Source organism: Schistocerca piceifrons, chromosome 9 (genome assembly GCF_021461385.2).
Source record: "Schistocerca piceifrons isolate TAMUIC-IGC-003096 chromosome 9, iqSchPice1.1, whole genome shotgun sequence".
Classification (NCBI taxonomy): Eukaryota; Metazoa; Arthropoda; class Insecta; order Orthoptera; family Acrididae; genus Schistocerca; species Schistocerca piceifrons.
The window spans coordinates 119,170,107-119,192,817 of NC_060146.1; the positions used below are offsets into that span (position 1 = coordinate 119,170,107).

Consider the following 22,711-nt stretch of genomic DNA (forward strand, 5'->3'; position numbering starts at 1 on the left):
TTTCGCAACAAACGGTTGCTTCGTCAGGAAAGAGGGAAGGAGAGGGAAAGACGAAAGGATGTGGGTTTTAAGGGAGAGGGTAAGGAGTCATTCCAATCCCGGGAGCGGAAAGACTTACCTTAGGGGGAAAAAAGGACAGATATATACTCGCACACACACTCATATCCATCCGCACATACACAGACACAAGCAGACATTTGTAAAGGCAAAGAGTTTGGGCAGAGATGTCAGTCGAGGCGGAAGTACAGAGGCAAAGATGTTGTTGAAAGACAGGTGAGGTATGAGAGGCGGCAAATTGAAATTAGAAATTAGCGGAGATTGAGGCCTGGCGGATAGTGAGAAGAGAGGATATGCTGAAGGGCAAGTTCCCATCTCCGGAGTTCTGACAGGTTGGTGTTAGTGGGAAGTATCCAGATATCCCGGACGGTGTAACACTGTGCCAAGATGTGCTGGCCGTGCACCAAGGCATGTTTAGCCACAGGGTGATCCTCATTACCAACAAACACTGTCTGCCTGTGTCCATTCATGCGAATGGACAGTTTGTTGCTGGTCATTCCCACATAGAAAGCTTCACAGTGTAGGCAGGTCAGTTGGTAAATCACGTGGGTGCTTTCACACGTGGCTCTGCCTTTGATTGTGTATGCCTTCCGTGTTACGGGACTGGAGTAGGTGGTTGTGGGAGGGTGCATGGGACAGGTTTTACACCGGGGGCAGTTACAAGGGTAGGAGCCAGAGGGTAGGGAAGGTGGTTTGGGGATTTCATATGGATGAACTGACAGGTTACGAAGGTTAGGTGGACGGCGGAAAGACACTCTTGGTGGAGTGGGGAGGATTTCATGAAGGATGGATCTCATTTCAGGGCAGGATTTGAGGAAGTCGTATCCCTGCTGGAGAGCCAAATTCAGAGTCTGATCCAGTCCCGGAAAGTATCCTGTCACAAGTGGGGCACTTTTGGGATTCTTCTGTGGGAGGTTCTGGGCTTGAGGAGATGAGGAAGTGGCTCTGTTTATTTGCTTCTGTACCAGGTCAGGAGGGTACTTGCGGGATGCGAAAGCTGTTTTCAGGTTGTTGGTGTAATGGTTCAAGGATTCGTTCGCCAAGAAGACCTAGGCTGTAGGGAAGGGACTGTTTGATGTGGAATGGGTGGCAGCTGTCATAATGGAGGTACTGTTGCTTGTTGGTGGGTTTGATGTGGACAGATGTGTGAAGCTGGCCATTGGACAGGTGGAGGTCAACGTCAAGGAAAGTGACATGGGATTTAGAGTAGGACCAGTTGAATCTGATGGAACCAAAGGAGTTAAGGTTGGAGAGGAAATTCTGGAGTTCTTCTTCACTGTGAGTCCAGATCATCAAGATGTCATCAATAAATCTGTACCAAACTTTGGGTTGGCAGGCCTGGGTAACCAAGAAGGCCTCCTCTAAGTGACCCATGAATGGGTTGGCGTATGAGGGGGCCATTCTGGTGCCCATGGCTGTTCCCTTTAATTGTTGGTATGTCTGGCCTTCGAAAGTGAAGAAGTTGTGGGTCAGGATGAAGCTGGCTAAGGTAATGAGGAAAGAGGTTTTAGGTAGGGTGTCAGGTGATTGGCGTGAAAGGAAGTGCTCCATCGCAGCGAGTCCCTGGACATGCGGAATATTTGTGTATAAGGAAGTGGCATCAATGGTTACAAGGATGGTTTCCGGCGGTAACAGACTGGGTAGGGATTCCAGGCATTCGAGAAAGTGGTTGGTGTCTTTGATGAAGGATGGGAGACTGCATGTAATGGGTTGAAGGTGTTGATCTACGTAGGCAGAGATGCGTTCTGTGGGGGCTTGGTAACCAGCTACAATGGGACAGCCAGGATGATTGGGTTTGTGAATTTTAGGAAGAAGGTAGAATGTAGGGGTGTGGGGTGTTGGTGGGGTCAGGAGGTTGATGGAGTCAGGTGAAAGGTTTTGTTGGGGGCCTAAGGTTCTGAGGATTCCTTGAAGCTCCGCCTGGACGTCAGGAATGGGATTACCTTGGCAATCTTTGTAAGTAGTGTTGTCTGAAAGCTGACGCAACCCCTCAGCCACATACTCCCAACGATCAAGTACCACGGTCATGGAGCCCTTGTCCACCGGAAGAATGACGATGGATCGGTCAGCCTTCAGATCACGGATAGCCTGGGCTTCAGCAGTGGTGATGTTGGGGGTAGGATTAAGGTTTTTTAAGAAGGATTGAGAGGCAAGTCTGGAAGTGAGAAATTCCTGGAAGGTTTGGAGAGGGTGATTTTGCGGAAGAGGAGGTGGGTCCCACTGTGACGGAGAACGGAACGGTTCCAGGCAGGGCTCAATTTGGATAGGGTCTTGGGGAGTTGGATCATTAGGAGCAGGATTAGGATCAGAATGAGATTTTCACTCTGCAGCGGAGTGTGCGCTGATATGAAACTTCCTGGCAGATTAAAACTGTGTGCCCGACCGAGATTCGAACTCGGGACCTTTGCCTTTCGCGGGCAAGTGCTCTACCAACTGAGCTACCAAAGCACGACTCACGCCCGGTACTCACAGCTTTACTTCTGCCAGTACCTCGTCTCCTACCTTCCAAACTTTACAGAAGCTCTCCTGCGAACCTTGCAGAACTAGCACTCCTGAAAGAAAGGATATTGCGGAGACATGGCTTAGCCACAGCCTGGGGGATGTTTCCAGAATGAGATTTTCACTCTGCAGCGGAGTGTGCGCTGATATGAAACTTCCTGGCAGATTAAAACTGTGTGCCCGACCGAGACTCGAACTCGGGACCTTTGCCTTTCGCGGGCAAGTGCTCTACCAACTGAGCTACCGATGCACGACTCACGCCCGGTACTCACAGCTGTACTTCTGCCAGTACCTCGTCTCCTACCTTCCAAACTTTACAGAAGCTCTCCTGCGAACCTTGCAGAACTAGCACTCCTGAAAGAAAGGATATTGCGGAGACATGGCTTAGCCACAGCCTGGGGGATGTTTCCAGAATGAGATTTTCAATCTGCAGCGGAGTGTGCGCTGATATGTAACTTCCTGGCAGATTAAAACTGTGTGCCCGACCGAGACTCGAACTCGGGACCTTTGCCTTTCGCGGGCAAATGCTCTACCAACTGAGCTACCGAAGCACGACTCACGACCGGTACTCACAGCTTTACTTCTGCCAGTACCTCGTCTCCTACCTTCCAAACTTTACAGAAGCTCTCCTGCGAACCTTGCAGAACTAGCACTCCTGAAAGAAAGGATATTGCGGAGACATGGCTTAGCCACAGCCTGGGGGATGTTTCCAGAATGAGATTTTCACTCTGCAGCGGAGTGTGCGCTGATATGAAACTTCCTGGCAGATTAAAACTGTGTGCCCGACCGAGACTCGAACTCGGGACCTTTGCCTTTCGCGGGCAAGTGTTCTACCAACTGAGCTACCGAAGCACGACTCACGCCCGGTACTCACAGCTTTACTTCTGCCAGTACCTCGTCTCCTACCTTCCAAACTTTACAAAAGCTCTCCTGCGAACCTTGCAGAACTAGCACTCCTGAAAGAAAGGATATTGCGGAGACATGGCTTAGCCACAGCCTGGGGGATGTTTCCAGAATGAGATTTTCACTCTGCAGCGGAGTGTGCGCTGATATGAAACTTCCTGGCAGATTAAAACTGTGTGCCCGACCGAGACTCGAACTCGGGACCTTTGCCTTTCGCGGGCAAGTGCTCTACCAACTGAGCTACCGAAGCACGACTCACGCCCGGTACTCACATCCTTACTTCTGCCAGTACCTCGTCTCCTACCTTCCAAACTTTACAGAAGCTCTCCTGCGAACCTTGCAGAACTAGCACTCCTGAAAGAAAGGATATTGCGGAGACATGGCTTAGCCACAGCCTGGGGGATGTTTCCAGAATGAGAGTTTCACTCTGCAGCGGAGTGTGCGCTGATGTGAAACTTCCTGGCAGATTAAAACTGTGTGCCCGAACGAGACTCGAACTCGGGACCTTTGCCTTTCGTGGGCAAATGCTCTACCAACTGAGCTACCGAAGCACGACTCACGCCTGGTACTCACAGCTTTACTTCTGCCAGTACCTCGTCTCCTACCTTCCAAACTTTACAGAAGCTCTCCTGCGAACCTTGCAGAACTAGCACTCCTGAAAGAAAGGATATTGCGGAGACATGGCTTAGCCACAGCCTGGGGGATGTTTCCAGAATGAGATTTTCACTCTGCAGCGGAGTGTGCGCTGATATGAAACTTCCTGGCAGATTAAACCTGTGTGCCCGACCGAGACTCGAACTCGGGACCTTTGCCTTTCGCGGGCAAGTGCTCTACCAACTGAGCTACCGAAGCACGACTCTCGCCCAGTACTCACAGCTTTACTTCTGCCAGTACCTCGTCTCCTACCTTCCAAACTTTACAGAAGCTCTCCTGCGAACCTTGCAGAACTAGCACTCCTGAAAGAAAGGATATTGCGGAGACATGGCTTAGCCACAGCCTGGGGGATGTTTCCAGAATGAGATTTTCACTCTGCAGCGGAGTGTGCGCTGATATGAAATCTGCCGGGAAGTTTCATATCAGCGCACACTCCGCTGCAGAGTGAAAATCTCATTCTGGAAACATCCCCCAGGCTGTGGCTAAGCCATGTCTCCGCAATATCCTTTCTTTCAGGAGTGCTAGTTCTGCAAGGTTCGCAGGAGAGCTTCTGTAAAGTTTGGAAGGTAGGAGACGAGGTACTGGCAGAAGTAAGGCTGTGAGTACCGGGCGTGAGTCGTGCTTTGGTAGCTCAGTTGGTAGAGCACTTGCCCGCGAAAGGCAAAGGTCCCGAGTTCGAGTCTCGGTCGGGCACACAGTTTTAATCTGCCAGGAAGTTTCATATCAGCGCACACTCCGCTGCAGAGTGAAAATCTCATTCTGGAAACATCCCCCAGGCTGTGGCTAAGCCATGTCTCCGCAATATCCTTTCTTTCAGGAGTGCTAGTTCTGCAAGGTTCGCAGGAGAGCTTCTGTAAAGTTTGGAAGGTAGGAGACGAGGTACTGGCAGAAGTAAGGCTGTGAGTACCGGGCGTGAGTCGTGCTTCGGTAGCTCAGTTGGTAGAGCACTTGCCCGCAAAAGGCAAAGGTCCCGAGTTCGAGTCTCGGTCGGGCACACAGTTTTAATCTGCCAGGAAGTTTCAGGATTAGGATCATTTTTCTTCGTGGCAAAGTGACATTTCCAGCAGAGAGTACGGGTGTAGGACAGTAAATCTTTGACAAGGGCTGTTTGGCTGAATCTGGGAGTGGGGATGAAGGTGAGGCCTTTGGATAGGACAGAGGTTTCGCATTGGGAGAGAGGTTAGGAGGAAAGGTTAACTACTGAATTAGGGTGTTGTGGTTCCAAATTGTGTTGATTGGAATTTTGAGGTTTTGGAGGGAGTGGAGCTGGAAGTGGGAGATTGAGTAGATGGGAGAGACTGGGTTTGTGTGCAATGAGAGGAGGTTGAGGTTTGCTGGAAAGGTTGTGAAGGGTGAGTGAGTTCCTTTCCGGAGGTGGGAAACCAGGAGATTGGATAGTTTTTTAAGGTGCAGTCTCCCATCCTTCATCAAAGACACCAACCACTTTCTCGAACGCCTGGAATCCCTACCCAGTCGTTACCCCCGGAACCATCCTTGTAACCATTGATGCCACTTCCTTATACACAAATATTCCGCATGTCCAGGGACTCGCTGCGATGGAGCACTTCCTTTCACGCCAATCACCTGCCACCCTACCTAAAACCTCTTTCCTCATTACCTTAGCCAGCTTCATCCTGACCCACAACTTCTTCACTTTCGAAGGCCAGACATACCAACAATTAAAGGGAATAGCCATGTGTACCAGGATGGCCCCCTCGTACGCCAACCTATTCATGGGTCGCATAGGGGAAGCCTTCTTGGTTACCCAGGCCTGCCAACCCAAAGTTTGGTACAGATTTATTGATGACATTTTCATGATCTGGACTCATAGTGAAGAAGAACTCCAGAATTTCCTCTCCAACCTCAACTCCTTTGGTTCCATCAGATTCACCTGGTCCTACTCTAAATCCCATGCCACTTTCCTTGACGTTGACCTCCACCTGTCCAATGGCCAGCTTCACACGTCTGTCCACATCAAACCCACCAACAAACAACAGTACCTCCATTATGACAGCTGCCACCCATTCCACATCAAACGGTCCCTTCCCTACAGCCTAGGTCTTCGTGGCAAACGAATCTGCTCCAGTCCGGAATCCTTGAACCATTAAACCAACAACCTGAAAACAGCTTTCGCATCCCGCAACTACCCTCCCGACCTGGTACAGAAGCAAATAACCAGAGCCACTTCCTCATCTCCTCAAACCCAGAACCTCCCACAGAAGAATCCCAAAAGTGCCCCACTTGTGACAGGATGCTTTCCGGGACTGGATCAGACTCTGAATTTGGCTCTCCAGCAGGGATACGACTTCCTCAAATCCTGCCCTGAAATGAGATCCATCCTTCATGAAATCCTCCCCACTCCACCAAGAGAGTCTTTCCGCCATCCACCTAACCTTCCTAACCTCTTAGTTCATCCCTATGAAATCCCCAAACCACCTTCCCTACCCTCTGGCTCCTACCCTTGTAACCGCCCCCGGTGTAAAACCTGTCCCATGCACCCTCCCACCACCACCTACTCCAGTCCTGTATCCCGGAAGGCGTACACGATCAAAGGCAGAGCCACGTGTGAAAGCACCCACGTGATTTACCAACTGACCTGCCTACACTGTGGAGCCTTCTATGTGGGAATGACCAGCAACAAACTGTCCATTCGCATGAATGGACACAGGCAGACAGTGTTTGTTGGTAATGAGGATCACCCTGTGGCTAAACATGCCTTGGAGCACGGCCAGCACATCTTGGCACAGTGTTACACCGTCTGGGTTATCTGGATACTTCCCACTAACACCAACCTGTCAGAACTCCGGAGATGGGAACTTGCCCTTCAGCATATCCTCTCTTCTCGCTATCCGCCAGGCCTCAATCTCCGCTAATTTCTAATTTCAATTTGCTGCCGCTCATACCTCACCTGTCTTTCAACAACATCTTTGCCTCTGTACTTCCGCCTCGACTGACATCTCTGCCAAAACTCTTTGCCTTTACAAATGTCTGCTTGTGTCTGTGTATGTGCGAATGGATATGTGTGTGTGTGTGTGCCAGTGAATACCTGTCCGTTTTTCCCCCTAAGGTAGTCTTTCCGCTCCCGGGATTGGAATGACTCCTTACCCTCTCCCTTAAAACCCACATCCTTTTGTCTTTCCCTCTCCTTCCCTCTTTCCTGACGAAGCAACCGTTAGCTTGAATTTTGTGTGTATGTTTGTGTTTGTTTGTGTGTCTATCGACCTGCCAGCGCTTTTGCTTGGTATGTCTCATCATCTTTGTTTTTAGATATATTTTTCCCACGTGGAATGTTTCCCTTTATTATATTCATATGTATATGTATATGTATATATACATGTATATATATATATATATATATATATATATATATATATATATATATATATATATATATATATATACACTCCTGGAAATGGAAAAAAGAACACATTGACACCGGTGTGTCAGACCCACCATACTTGCTCCGGACACTGCGAGAGGGCTGTACAAGCAATGATCACACGCACGGCACAGCGGACACACCAGGAACCGCGGTGTTGGCCGTCGAAAGGCGCTAGCTGCGCAGCATTTGTGCACCGCCGCCGTCAGTGTCAGCCAGTTTGCCGTGGCATACGAAGCTCCATCGCAGTCTTTAACACTGGTAGCATGCCGCGACAGCGTGGACGTGAACCGTATGTGCAGTTGACGGACTTTGAGCGAGGGCGTATAGTGGGCATGCGGGAGGCCGGGTGGACGTACCGCCGAATTGCTCAACACGTGGGGCGTGAGGTCTCCACAGTACATCGATGTTGTCGCCAGTGGTCGGCGGAAGGTGCACGTGCCCGTCGACCTGGGACCGGACCGCTGCGACGCACGGATGCACGCCAAGACCGTAGGATCCTACACAGTGCCGTAGGGGACCGCACCGCCACTTCCCAGCAAATTAGGGACACTGTTGCTCCTGGGGTATCGGCGAGGCCCATTCGAACCGTCTCCATGAAGCTGGGCTACGGTCCCGCACACCGTTAGGCCGTCTTCCGCTCACGCCCCAACATCGTGCAGCCTGCCTCCAGTGGTGTCGCGACAGGCGTGAATGGAGGGACGAATGGAGACGTGTCGTCTTCAGCGATGAGAGTCGCTTCTGCCTTGGTGCCAATGATGGTCGTATGCGTGTTTGGCGCCGTGCAGGTGAGCGCCACAATCAGGAGTGCATACGACCGAGGCTCACGGGGCCAACACCCGGCATCATGGTGTGGGGAGCGATCTCCTACACTGGCCATACACCACTGGTGATCGTCGAGGGGACACTGAATAGTGCACGGTACATCCAAACCGTCATCGAACCCATCGTTCTACCATTCCTAGACCGGCAAGGGAACTTGCTGTTCCAACAGGACAATGCACGTCCGCATGTATCCCGTGCCACCCAACGTGCTCTAGAAGGTGTAAGTCAACTACCCTGGCCAGCAAGATCTCCGGATCTGTCCCCCATTGAGTATGTTTGGGACTGGATGAAGCGTCGTCTCACGCGATCTGCACGTCCAGCACGAACGCTGGTCCAACTGAGGCGCCAGGTGGAAATGGCATGGCAAGCCGTTCCACAGGACTACATCCAGCATCTCTACGATCGTCTGCATGGGAGAATAGCAGCCTGCATTGCTGCGAAAGGTGGATATACACTGTACTAGTGCCGACATTGTGCATGCTCTGTTGCCTGTGTCTATGTGCCTGTGGTTCTGTCAGTGTGATCATGTGATGTATCTGACCCCAGGAATGTGTCAATAAAGTTTCCCCTTCCTGGGACAATGAATTCACGGTGTTCTTATTTCAATTTCCAGGAGTGTATATATATATATATATATATATATATATATATATATATATATATATATATATGTGTGTGTGTGTGTGTGTGTGTGTGTGTGTGTGTGTGTGTGTGTGTTATGATGGTTGTTTAACATGTGTGACACAGAGTTTCCAGATGAAAAGTCAAAAATTTATAGCAAAAATCTGAAGTCAGTATTACAAGTACAAAACCATATTCCCACAGCCAAAGAAAACTAGTTCATATGTGACAGCCAGCATAGTTAAAAGAGTTAAAAGCTATTTAAATCATTTGATCATGTACCTTCACTCACCAAGAGCTTTAGCATCTGCTACTTGGTTGATCTCCTCTCATTCTGATTTCATTAATTCGCCACCACAAATCCTGAACTGTTTGTTTATATACGTACATAAATATTTAACATTCTGTTGAGACGTAGGACTCAGGTTCGAGAGGATGAAGGCTCATCCTGGTCACTCTGGTTTAGTTTTTTCATGGTTTTCCTAAATCACTTTAGCCAGATGCTTGGATGGTTCTTTCAGCTAGGACACTGCTGAACACTTGTCCCGTCTTCTCCTCATTAAACACATTTCTACCTTCATATCTGTTTTTTCCATTTCTTTTGTCATTTGGCCATCGCCAAGTAATCGTCCTTAAATATTTAATTATATATCGATCCTCTGAATAAGTATACATGTAAGTGTGCAAGTCGTATGCGAAAAATGGTTCAGTGAACCAATTAATAAATAAATATGAGGATGCAGGGATGGACAAAAACGTGGAAACACCAAAAACACAACATGTTACCACGCCTAATATGGTGTAGGAAGAGTTTTGGCATTCAATTCAACTTCCAGTCTATTCAGAATGAATAAATGCAGGCTCTGTTGAGTCCTCATGGGAATCTTATACCATTCTTCCTGAAAATAGTGTCAAGTTCAGATAACAATGATGGAGGTGCATAGTAATCACATACCATTTTCTCCATAGTAGATTATGAAATGTCAATAACATTGAGATCTGTTGACTCTGGTGCCCAGAGGAGAAGCGACGTTTCAAATTGATGTGGGCAGTCGGAAAAAAGGTCCTGTCATCTTAGAACACAGCATCATGATTGGGGAACAAACATTGTACCATTGTACCATGGGAAGGATCTGATCAATGAAAATGGTTACATAACACTTGGCAGTAACGCAACTTCATGGAGAAACAGTTGAGTCCATGGAAAACCATGATGTGGCTCTCCAAATCGTCGCCAAACCCTCACCATGTTTTACTCTTAGGACATAATCTCAGCCACAAGTTGGAAACGGTATGAAAAATGTCTCATTTAACCAAATGTCATTCTTCCATTGTTCCATAGTCCATAGTGCATCGCTTATGAGGGGTTTTAGAATTTTACCTTGTACCGGAATTCCCAGTTTATGGAACTCCCTTCATGTTGCTTTGGTGATGATTGGGCTCATGAGTGTGACATTCAGTTCTCTAGAACTTTTGTAGCAGTTGTTCTCTTATTTTGCCCTCGAAGCCTGTTATTAGCCTTGACCACCATATTTATTAATTCTATTCTGCCTACACGTTTTGACCTTGCACTGTTCTCAGTGGTTCTTTTATAGAAAAACATGAAAAAGGATCAGTGACAAAAATATTGGTACAGTTGCTTAAAATATACATCATCCTAAGAAGAGAAGAAGCAAACAAATATTGATAAAATTACATAAAATGCTCATTGTAAAAAACAAAGGAAGCTAGAACCCACCAAAATATATGTAATACATTTATATGTAAAACCTAAAGTTGATTTATCAAACATGGATACGAAGTATCTTGTCTACGTTTCAGGTAAAAAAGATCACAAGATGGCAGTACTACATGGCGATTATAAAAGTCATATGTATTGAAATATGGAAGTACTGATGCAGTTCATTAACAGAAAACAATATTAAATGAAAAATAATTTTCTTTTATACCTATTATGTCAAACAGTTTATTATTTAACATATGTGCAACTGACGTAAGTAGTTCAGCGAAAATTATCAGTGCAAGACATTAATGTATAATGATCATTTAACTGTTCAATAAAACGAATTACAAAAGATGTGCAGTTTTGTATCCAGAGATGCATATATAAAATGTTACAATCAGTGTATTGGAAATCTAGAGCATAACATAAAACAAAATTATAAAATTACATGTAAAATTCCAGGCCGCATGTTTAGTTATGTAACGATCTTGCAGGGACAAGTATCAGTGTATTTTATATACATGGATGGAATACAACAGATGAATGTGTACTTAATATACAGCTCATGATAAACAGTGAAACATTTGCATATGCACCAACTCTTGGAATCACGCAAAAATTGCAATGCATTTGTACCAATGTATTTTCACCGTTACCTTTTCATGTATTTCCCTTGTAGAGCCTTTGAGAATGGCGTAAGTTCAAAACACATGATGCAGAAGAAAATTAATAAATACGGTGGCCAGATGGAACTGCTCTTTTAATAAAGAACAATATTATCAGGCTCATTTTCATAAATGATAGATAGTATCAGTAATAATTAACAGCATTAAAAACCTTTAATTAAAATTATTGATGTATAATCTCTCATCAGAATAACTGAATAACGCCTGCAGCAAAGTAGCGATTCAGGGAAATCGAAGAGGGTTTAACACAGCTGTTTTTGTTTCTAAATTCTACTCTATAAACCATGTGCAAGTATTGTTAGTTCTCTTGTCTTGTTTTCTGCACTCTGAATAAGTCTACATAGCTGTGGTGTGCGACATAGTGGGCATTTCCGTGTGATATGCTATGGAACAAGCAAGAAAATTCACTATAGTTAATTTATACAAGACATATTTTTGCCATAACGTCACAGACTAAGAATATCTGAGGAATTGTGTGTATGAGAAATAGTAGTACTCTGTGTTAAATTCTATTACATGTCGAATAACTGATAATGGGATCTGTGGACTATACAAAAGGATGTTGAATTGAATATACGAATTGAAATGGACCCTTAGCTATGTGAAAGCAAAGACTTGCGAAGCTTGAACGACTGTATCGAAGAATAGTAGTGGACAATAGCCCTTACTGTAATATCTCTGACTGACGAACTATAAAAATCATGGACATTATAGTGCCGTAACTGCTGAGAGTAATTGTAGGATCAACCCTCCTTTTCCCTCTGTACAAAATGGAATCATTCATGATCATTTAAGTATTATTGAATGCTGGTAATAAAAATTAAAGTGATTTCCACAATTACGTGTTATTAGTAACTAATAAGTAAGATCCAAAGACTTTATTAACTATCATGTCTTCGATAATGCAGCAACAAATGAAGGGTGATAAACTGAGCAAAAAATTAACATTAATTATCATAAGAACCCGAAATTTAGTCTCCGTTACAGTGAAGATATTTGTTGCTGCTCCCTCTGAGGTATGGATATAACGAACAGTGAGGCATATACAATAAATAACAACATAAATAGTGTACGTCAGAGAAGTCGATGACGGCAGATCGACGGAGGGCGGCTACATAGGTCTAATTTCAGTTTTCGAATGCTTGAAAATGGCTGCTACATCACATACAGCATTTATGCATTTTGCTGCTGTTACTTTTCGTCACAGTTCTCGTCAATGATGGTCCATCATGATCAAGCACAGTCTCGTCTTAGTTGTGACTTTCCCTGTATGCAATATGAATCAATGATAAGATGCCTCTTGAAACACCTAACACTTTGGCTACCTTGGTTACAGAAGCGCCCACTGTGCAAACACCAACAAATTACCCATGTTGTAATTCATTTAGCTCCAACATAATGTGGACACAGCTACAAAGAACACTGTTCTGACGATGACTGGCATTTGCAACATGTTGAGGAGATTGCGCAGGTGCCGTTCATGGTCAAATACAACAGCACAACCAGCAGGTTTAACTACCATCAGCATTTCTTGCAGTGTTTCCATATTTTTATTCAACCCTTGCACATTCATGTTTAATGGGTAGAGGGAGCAACGAACAAGTGGTTGCCTGTGGCCTTGTTGTAGGAACCACCCTGGCTTTTGGCTGAAGTGATTTAGGGAAGCCATGAAAAATCTCAATCAGAATGGCGTGACAGAGCATAAGCCTCCATCCACTAGAATCTAAAACAAATGCACCACCTCAGGTGCTTGGACATTCCATGCTGTTCACTCATTTTAGTATGAACTTGAAACAAACATAAAAAATAATTATTCGCTGTTCATTTATTGAACACAAAGTTCTGTGTAGTGAAATTTTTAAAAAAGCTACGAAAATGTGCTAACTGAAAATACGTAGCAAAACCTTTGGATGTGACTGTTGGCTTTTATAGCTCCATGATGACATAATTGATATTTAAATACAACTGCGATTTTCTTTTTGGCACAGCCCAGAACTCAGTTTCTTCACTTATGATCTTCTGTAGATCTCATAAAGAAGTAGAATCCTCAGGAAAAGCTAAGGACCGATTCACACTAGAAGTCAAGAGAATAGAACGGATCATCATTTTATGTCACAGTCAAATGATGGACAGTTTGCTCGAGGCGGAATATTAACGCAACGTCAGTTCGTTTCTATAGTACTGAACAGTAAAAGCGTAGTCATGAGGTAAAATCCATGGTGCAAAAACTCGTAGTACAGTACTGAAATTGAGGAACTAACAATGCAAAGGTTTGTTAATGGCTGAGGCAAATTTTGCAACAGATATTCTTGATCAATTTTGTGTGGTAAATTGCTTAAAAATGAAACATTACTAAACTTCAACATATATATTTGAAAACGAAAATATATAAATCAAACAATAGAGTCAATTTACTTACCCATTACATTTTTTCCCTAAGTAGCAAATAACATCGTAAACAACTGTATTTTTCTCCTTCAATAGAGCTGACTTTTTTACTTAATAAAAAATTATTTAAAGAAAACTGCTTCATCAATCTATGTTCATATTTCTACACAATGTAGACATCAGCTCTCTTCTGTTACCCAAATCATTCTTCGCTTGCAGATATGTGGCTTTTTTTGCGAACAAACACTCAATGTAAAAATATCCAAGCCACTACAGATCGTTCGCAATTTATCACGAAAACATAGCAAAATAATGAAATAAAGAGTACAAAGAACCAACAGCAACGTACACTACTTTAACAAGAGTCAGCGTAGCGAAAATAGCTTAAATAACAATTCAACCTGACTGTCACAGCACTGTCACGTCAAAGTGAATTCACACTGCCCGTCATGTCAAGCCAATTCAAGTCACGTGATCTCAACTCCCATGACTGCTCTCAACCGTTCTTTCGCGGGACCTGCGATCTTTCCGAGATGATTTTCAACCGCTTTTACGTACGAGGTGCACACATACTACGCAGTATCTTACATACATATTTACTAGATCCACATGTCTACGGAACTGACATTTATTGGACTCGTTTGCATCTTGCAGGGATAAATTGTATATTAGAAAAGGAAGACAGAAGTGCAAAATAACAAGGAAAAAGTATTTGGGTCAAAAATGTTATTACACGGTACAGAAAGGGAATTTTACACACTGTGAAAGGAGGAAAAGGAATCTGTATTTAATAAATATTGTAAAAAGTCTAACTACCAGTTTTTCATTTGTTATGTCAAATTACTGCCACAATTTATTAAAAGGAACAATATGTTACGAACTGCAATCACATCCCCTGAAAAACTGGTTTGTTTAAGGTTCAATTTAGTTACCAGTCCAAAGCAAGTTTTTGTGCAATAGTTATATCTCCCTGAATGCCTTTCCTTTCAAGATTTGTAAGTTTTCTTTACATTTTGTATTTAACTTTTAATAGTTCAAGTAGCTTATTTGTGCTGAGTTTAGCTAATGAAGCCATATGAATATCGAGCATTCATGCTTGCAAAACTGTTTTACACACAATCCAGAGAGCTACTTAACAATAAATAAACCTGCCACATATACACAGTTAAACAAAGAACTCTAATATACTACTTGGTGTATGCGGAAGAAAGGAATGTATTTTACCACTGTCTAAATGTTTCAGTGCATATATTTATGAAACAATTAGAAATGCCTGACAAGATACAAATAAATTCCACTAAATAATCGATCCTATTCTACCCACAATACCTTTCTCATTGGAAAATATTGAATACAGTACTAGTATGTGTAAAAATCCGTTTCGTAACTGCACTAGGGAGCATGTAATTTAGTACACTCATATTGTACAATGTAGACTGCTGTTTCACTGCTCCAATTAATCTTTTATCACTTATTGTAAAATTATAAATGTTAACAAAAGGAATAACGAAACGAAACAATTTATCACAAATAATAAAAGTGATGAACAGCAACAACTCATATCAATCAAAAAAACCATGACCAAACAATAAATGGAGATCTGCATGTGTATTAGGAGGAAATGAGATTCCGGTGCACTTGATCATCAATGGATAGATCTACATCTACATTTATATCTACATCCACAAATCACCATGAATTGCGTGGCAGACGGTTGGTGGCATTGTATCAGTTATTAGAGATTCTTTCCATTCCACTCACATATGGAACAGGGGAAGAATGATTGCTTGAATGCCTTTGTAAGTGCAGTAGTTATTCTAATGTTATCCTCACCATCTCTATGTGGGCAATACGGAGGGGATATAGTATAATCATAGAGTCATCATTTAAAGATGATTCCTGAAACTTCGTTAGTAGACTTTCTCAGGAAAGTTTACATCTATCTTCAAGTGCCTGCTGGTTGAGTTTCTTCAGCATCTCTGTAACACTTTCCCAAGGGTCAAACAAACCTATGACCATTCATGCTACCTTAATCTGTACACATGCCGTATCCCGTATTAGACATATTTGATGTGGATCCCAAACACTTGAGCAATATTCTAGAATAGGGCACACAAGTTATTCTTATGCAATCTTATTTGTAGACTTATTGCAGTTCCCCAATAGTCTACCAATGAACCTGCTTTATCCACAACTAAGTCTATGTGCCCATTCCACTTCATATTCTTCAAAGTTTTACACCCAGGTATGACATCAGCTGTCAAACACACCTTGAGTGTGCCATGACGTGACGTGACAGGACAGCCAGTGTGACTCACACCATTTGAAATGCACTGCAGAATGTTTTGACGGGATGTGACGTGATGGCTAGTGTGAAGTGGCATTAATTTGCGATGATCGCTAATGATGACACACTTTTCCCCACCAACGGCAATGTAATTACTTGCTTCCGAGAAACCATGATGCTGAGGTGATGTGATATTCTGTGCTGTTACCAGCCTATGTGAATGCTGCCATATGAACTGTATTGTGGGATGTTTTGACGTTATGTGACACAACATTCCGTTCCGTTCTGTTCCACCAGGTGTGAAGTGTCCCTAGCTTCTATCACTAGCTCGCTCTCTAACAGTCTTTTCATTCTGACATACATTGTAACTCTCTTATTTCACATAGCTACAAGCTATTCTTTAATTGTACTCTTTGTTAAATATACAATATTTAGTTAGTTAGTTGGTTGCGTGTTCCATTGATCAGTCCCATGGTACAGTATGATGTGGAACATGTCAAGTGCACGAGAAATGCACATATGAAACAAGATTTTTTTAATATATTTATACTACAATACAGAGTTAAAAGTTACTATTTCTATTATTTACCCTATTCCCTTAAATGGCACAAAATGCATATACTATATTTATAGACTTATTTATTCCTATTCAAGAATTCATCTATGGCATAGAAGGAGTTGTCAAGGAGATATGATTTCAATTTATTTTTGAAGATAATACTGCTATCTGTCAGATATTTTATTTCATCCGGTAATTTGTCGAAAATTTTTATAGCAGCATATTTTACCTTTTTCTGTGCCATACGTAGGTTGAGTAAAGGATAGTGTAAGTCTTTCTTTTTTCTGGTATTATAATCATGAATGTCACTATACGCAGCAAGCGGCTACACGGGTAGCAGGGGCTGTGTGGCGTGGACTGGGCGGTTTTTTAGGTTAGATGGCCTCAGGCAAGTACAGAAAGGGCAACAGCCTCAAAGGGTGTGGGGCAAAGTCAGGACATGTGGGGACAAAGTAGCAATCGGTATTGTAATTGTAAACTGTCGAAGCTGCATTGGTAAAGTACCGGAACTTCAAGCACTGATAGAAAGCACCGAAGCTGAAATCGTTATAGGTACAGAAAGCTGGTTGAAGCCAGAGATAAATTCTGCCGAAATTTTTACAAAGTCACAGACGGTGTTTAGAAAGGATAGATTGCATGCAACCGGTGGTGGCGTGTTTGTCGCTGTTAGTAGTAGTTTATCCTGTAGTGAGGTAGAAGTGGATAGTTCCTGTGAATTATTATGGGTGGAGGTTACACCCAACAACCGAGCTAGGTTAATGGTTGTCTCCTTTTACCGACCTCCCGACTCAGCAGCATTAGTGGCAGAGCAACTGAGAGAAAATTTGGAATACATTTCACATAAATTTTCTCAGCATGTTATAGTCTTAGGTGGAGATTTCAATTTACCAGATATTGACTGGGACACTCAGATGTTTAGGACGGGTGGTAGGGACAGAGCATCGAGTGACTTGCCCCCCTTCTAACAGCCGTGTACCGCAAGTCTCTAGAGGAACGGAAGGTTTCAAAAGATTGGAAAAGAGCACAGGTAGTCTCAGTCTTCAAGAAGGGTCGTCGAGCAGATGCGCAAAACTATAGACCTATATCTCTGACGTCGATCTGTTGCAGAATCTTAGAACATGTTTTTTGCTCGAGTATCATGTCGTTTTTGGAAACCCAGAATCTACTCTGTAGGAATCAACATGGATTCCGGAAACAGCAATTGTGTGAGACCCAACTCGCTTTATTTCTTCATGAGACCCAGAAAATATTAGATACAGGCTCCCAGGTAGATGCTATTTTCCTTGACTTCCGGAAGGCGTTCGATACAGTTCCGCACTGTCGCCTGATAAACAAAGTAAGAGCCTACGGAATATCAGACCAGCTGTGTGGCTGGATTGAAGAGTTTTTAGCAAACAGAACACAGCATGTTGTTATCAATGGAGAGACGTCTACAGACGTTAAGGTAACCTCAGGCATGCCACAGGGGAGTGTTATGGGACCATTGCTTTTCACAATATATATAAATGACCTAGTAGATAGTGTCGGAAGTTCCATGCGGCTTTTCGCGGATGATGCTGTAGTATACAGAGAAGTTGCAGCATTAGAAAATTGTAGCGAAATGCAGGAAGATCTGCAGCGGATAGGCACTTGGTGCAGGGAGTGGCAACTGACCCTTAACATAGATAAATATAATGTATTGCGAATACATAGAAAGAAGGATCCTTTATTGTATGATTATATGATTGCGGATAAACACTGGTAGCAGTTACTTCTGTAAAATATCTGGGAGTATGCGTGCGGAACGATTTGAAGTGGAATGATCACATAAAATTAATTGTTGGAAAGCGGGTACCAGGTTGAGATTCATTGGGAGAGTCCTTAGAAAATGTAGTCCATCAACAAAGGAGGTGGCTTACAAAACACTTGTTCGACCTATACTTGAGTATTGCTCATCAGTGTGGGATCTATACTAGATCGGGTTGACGGAGGAGGTAGAGAAGATCCAAAGAAGAGCGGCGCGTTTCGTCAAGGGTTATTTGGTAACCGTGATAGCGTTACGGAGATGTTTAGCAAACTCAAGTGGCAGACTCTGCAAGAGAGGCGCTCTGCATCACGATGTAGCTTGCTCGCCAGGTTTCGAGAGGGTGCGTTTCTGGATGAGGTATCGAATATATTGCTTCCCCCTACTTATACCTCCCGAGGAGATCACGAATGTAAAATTAGAGAAATTCGAGCTCGCACGGAGGCTTTCAGACAGTCGTTCTTCCCGCGAACCATATGCGACTGGAACAGAAAAGGGAGGTAATGACAGTGGCACGTAAAGTGCCCTCCGCCACACACCGTTGGGTGGGTTGCGGAGTATAAATGTAGATGTAGATGTTTTTAAACTGGTCCATGTTGTTGAGAACAAATTTCATTACTGAGTAAATGTACTTTGAGGCTGTTGTAAGAACTCCCAATCTTTTAAAAAGATGCCTACAAGATATGAGACTATGGACCCGACACATTATTCTAACCACTTTCCTTTTGAGCAGTGAATACTTTTTGTTAAATGTTGAGTTACCCCAAAATATTATTCTGTATGACATCAGAGAGTGAAAATATGCAAAGTATGTTAGCTTACTAATTTCTATATCCTCAAAATTGGCAATTATTCTGATTGCAAAAGTTGCTGAACCTAGTCTCTTTAGAAGATCCAAAATATGAATATTCCAATTAAGATTCTCATCTAAGTGTACACCCAAAAACTTAGTATGCTCTACTTTGTCTACTGATTACTATTGATCTATTATATTTATAGAAGGAACTGTACTTTTGCAGTAGAAAATTGGATGTACTGTGTTTTTTCAAAGTTTAGAGCAAGCCCATTTGCAGAAAACCAATTAATGACTTTTTCAAAGACCTTATTTGTATCATTTTCAATTGGAGTTAACATTAATAATGATGCTTGTATCATCAGCAAACAGTTTAGCTGCCTGTTTTAAATAGGAAGGGACGTCATTCACATATATCAAGAACAGAAGGGGAGCCATGATTGAACCCTGTGGCGCACCTAATGTAATTTCACCCCAATTAGATGAAGTGACAAACTTACTTAAAGCACTTGACCCACATAAGGAAACTTTTTGCATCCTGTTCTGTAGGTATGACTTAAACCACTCATATGCTATTCCATTTATACCATAGAATTGTAATTTCTGTTACATAATGTCATGGTTCTCACAATCAAATGCTTTGGACAAGTCACAGAAAATTCCTGTTGGTGACATTTTACTATTTAAAGACTCTAGTATGTGAAAAGTGAAATTGTATAATGCTGTCTCAGTGGAACAGCAGTTTTGAAATCCGAACGGTGATTTATTAAGTATCCCATTACTGTTGAAATGACTAACCACTCTTGAGTACATTACTTCCTCGAAGATTTTTGAAAATGCTGTAAGTCAGGATACTGGCCAATAATTATTGACATCTGTGGTGTCCACCTTTTTGGAGAGGCCTGTCAATGGCATATTTTAACATGTTTGGGAAAATACCTTGAGTTACTGATGCATTACATATGTGACTCAGAACATCAGCTGTAATTGCTCCACATTGTTTTAATATCTTATTAGAGATGTCATCCACTCCAACAGAACATTTATTTTTCAAAAATTTAATAATTTTACTTATTTCACACGAGGTTGTTAGGTGAAACTTAATCTGACTAATTTTTTTCCAATTCGTACTCTTCCATGTACTGCCTGGCTTTTTCTTTTGAAGTGTTCTCACCAATTTTTATCCTACACTTAAGAAATGGTTGTTAAATACATAAGGTACTTGTGTACTGTTGGTTAGGATGGTCTCGTTCTCTTTAATTCTAATACTACCTACGCCAGTGTTTATTTTTCCTGTCTCCCTTGTAATAACATTCCATATTGATTTTACTTTATTGCCGGAGTTGTTAATTTCTTCTCTAAATATAATGATCCTTACGATGTGCAGCAACGAGTTCATTATTCGAACAGCCAGTTGTACATATACGGATAGGGAATGAAAGGAAATAAAAAGTAGCCACCATAAGTAACAGTTTTCATTAATGAGCCGTGGAAAAAAATCTTCCATGTCTGTTAACGAAGACAAAAAAATGTTTGTTAAATATATATCTTATTTGTCTAAGAAAACTCGCAAAAAACTCGAGAAAAAAACTAAATGAATCCGTCTCACCTAATTTGGTATCATATGTGTTCTAACAGAAGACAGAAATGATGGTTTAAAAGTTATCTATTGTGCACCAAATTTTCTCTGTATTGCCAGAAATCTTTATTGTTTCATCATATTTGAGCATGAAGCGACGAAAAGTCTCGGAAATTCTGCTGTGGAAGAAAAAGACCTCCATAAGGATGGGTAAGTATTACGTGTTTAGGACTATAACCTTACTGACGTTCAGTTTATTTATTTCAATTTCATGAAAGCTGTCATTCCGGTATGTCCGGAGAAAGCAATCATAGTAGATGTAAACAAAACAAATATGGCGCAGGTAGCGCGCGTCTGTGCACTGTAGTTGCATAGATACTGTACCTTTTTTGTACTTCTGCAAATTGGTTTTTTAAGTGTGAATAATTGTAGAGGTAGCAGAAAAGGAAGTGAAAAGAACACAGGTTTGCGTGGATAATATTAATGATTGAAATTCATTGAAACACTTTCCCTTTAAATTATAATTGTTATTGATAACTGTCTTCCGCTATACAAAGAATTATTTTCGGAATATCTGCGTCAAAGCATGCAACCTGTTGTATGTAAGATTTAGAACTTGATCACAGAAATACAGTCACCAAGTACATAGGGTTTTTATGGAAATTCTACTTTGCTGACAAGTCTTATCGTGATAACCTGCCAAGTTAGCGAAAACTGAGTACTCCCGGCACATCCCCGAAATTGTATAGTTATCTATCACCTACAGTGTCGTTACTTTTTACTTTGCAGAGAGATTGTTTTGGAATAGGAAGCCGACCACTTAATTCTTAGCTGATCTTAGAATTTGGAGACTGACAAAAGACACGATAAGCGGAAGTAGTTGTGGAGGAAATTGTATTGTTTGGTATCAGTCTCCGTGCAATTCATATGTTTCATTGTTTGTATGACTACACTAGAAATATTAGCCAAATTGGGAGATATTCCTGTTAAAAACGTGATAGTAGTTACGCTTAATACAGTAGCATGGTGTGACTGGTAGTGGACACTCCCTGGCGAAGCTTTTTGCACATAATGTAATACAACCTCTCTCTCTCAACACTCCGTCGTATCCAACCTCCCACCTTCCTCAGATTTGATTGACTTGTGGAAAAAATATGTAGTAAGAATGCTGATAGAAGAAAGTATGTGTACTTTCACTTAAACATAAAATTAAATATCGTTGATGATGGATAATAAATGGAGTACAGTAATAGAATTCAAATATTCTAATTTAGTTACTTTCGAATCTATTAAGCTATCATTGTCATGCAAGAGTAAAACTTTATTTGTGATAGTATTCCTTATGCTACTGAACTCTTAATTTAGTTTTTACCATTATCTGTAAAATGAGCAGAGGGTCAGTTGATAGCATTGCAGTATGAACAACATTTGTGTACTCTGGGAAATAGAGACTGGTAGCAGAAAACATTGTGATTTCTGATTTCAACTAAGATCTCTAGTTTTATCCATAACTTTTGGTTGGAACGAGGTGTTTTGAGTTTTTCAGTGTCACTTGTTTGGGATTTACATGCTCTTGTGCAGTCTTGTGGCACACCATTATTTGATTGTGGCACGGTCATTTTGGGGAATAGCTTATATGAAAACTCTGAAAGTTTTTTTTTTAAAAAAATCTGGTCCTGTTTACCATCAACATGTCAGTCAGTGAATGCTGAGCATTTCATTGGAGAAATGAAGCAAACTCATTTGAGGCTGAAATGAAAGATATTTATTGACAGCAAATGTGTACTGGCGAACTCTGAAAGCTTTTTTTTTTTTTTTTTTTTTTTGAAGTATTGTAAATCTGGTCCTGTTTACCATCAACATGTCAGTCAGTGAATGCTGAGCATTTCATTGGAGAAATGAAGCAAACTCATTTGAGGCTGAAATGAAAGATATTTATTGACAGCAAATGTGTACTGGCGGTGGGGCAGAGAAA

General features: G+C 42.2%; 1 protein-coding gene and 4 non-coding genes across 5 annotated transcripts in view; 2 read left to right on the plus strand and 3 right to left on the minus strand.

Annotated features, from left to right (window-relative positions):
* Nucleotides 1–3,033: 3,033 nt before the first annotated feature.
* On the minus strand, nt 3,034–3,108 carry Trnas-cga. Its single transcript has one exon. It is a non-coding gene; the product is annotated as a tRNA-Ser (tRNA).
* Nucleotides 3,109–3,635: 527 nt separating this feature from the next.
* Nucleotides 3,636–3,710, minus strand: Trnas-cga. Its single transcript has one exon. It is a non-coding gene; the product is annotated as a tRNA-Ser (tRNA).
* Nucleotides 3,711–4,237: 527 nt separating this feature from the next.
* Trnas-cga lies at nt 4,238–4,312 on the minus strand. The gene has a single exon. It is a non-coding gene; the product is annotated as a tRNA-Ser (tRNA).
* A 721-nt stretch (nt 4,313–5,033) lies between these two features.
* On the plus strand, nt 5,034–5,108 carry Trnal-caa. The gene has a single exon. It is a non-coding gene; the product is annotated as a tRNA-Leu (tRNA).
* A 15,739-nt stretch (nt 5,109–20,847) lies between these two features.
* Nucleotides 20,848–22,711, plus strand: part of LOC124717097 — a 357,007-nt gene continuing 355,143 nt past the window's right edge. The window contains exon 1 of the mRNA XM_047243803.1: nt 20,848–20,946. The gene's annotated coding sequence lies outside the window, so the exon portion shown is untranslated. The remainder of the gene's footprint in view (nt 20,947–22,711) is intronic.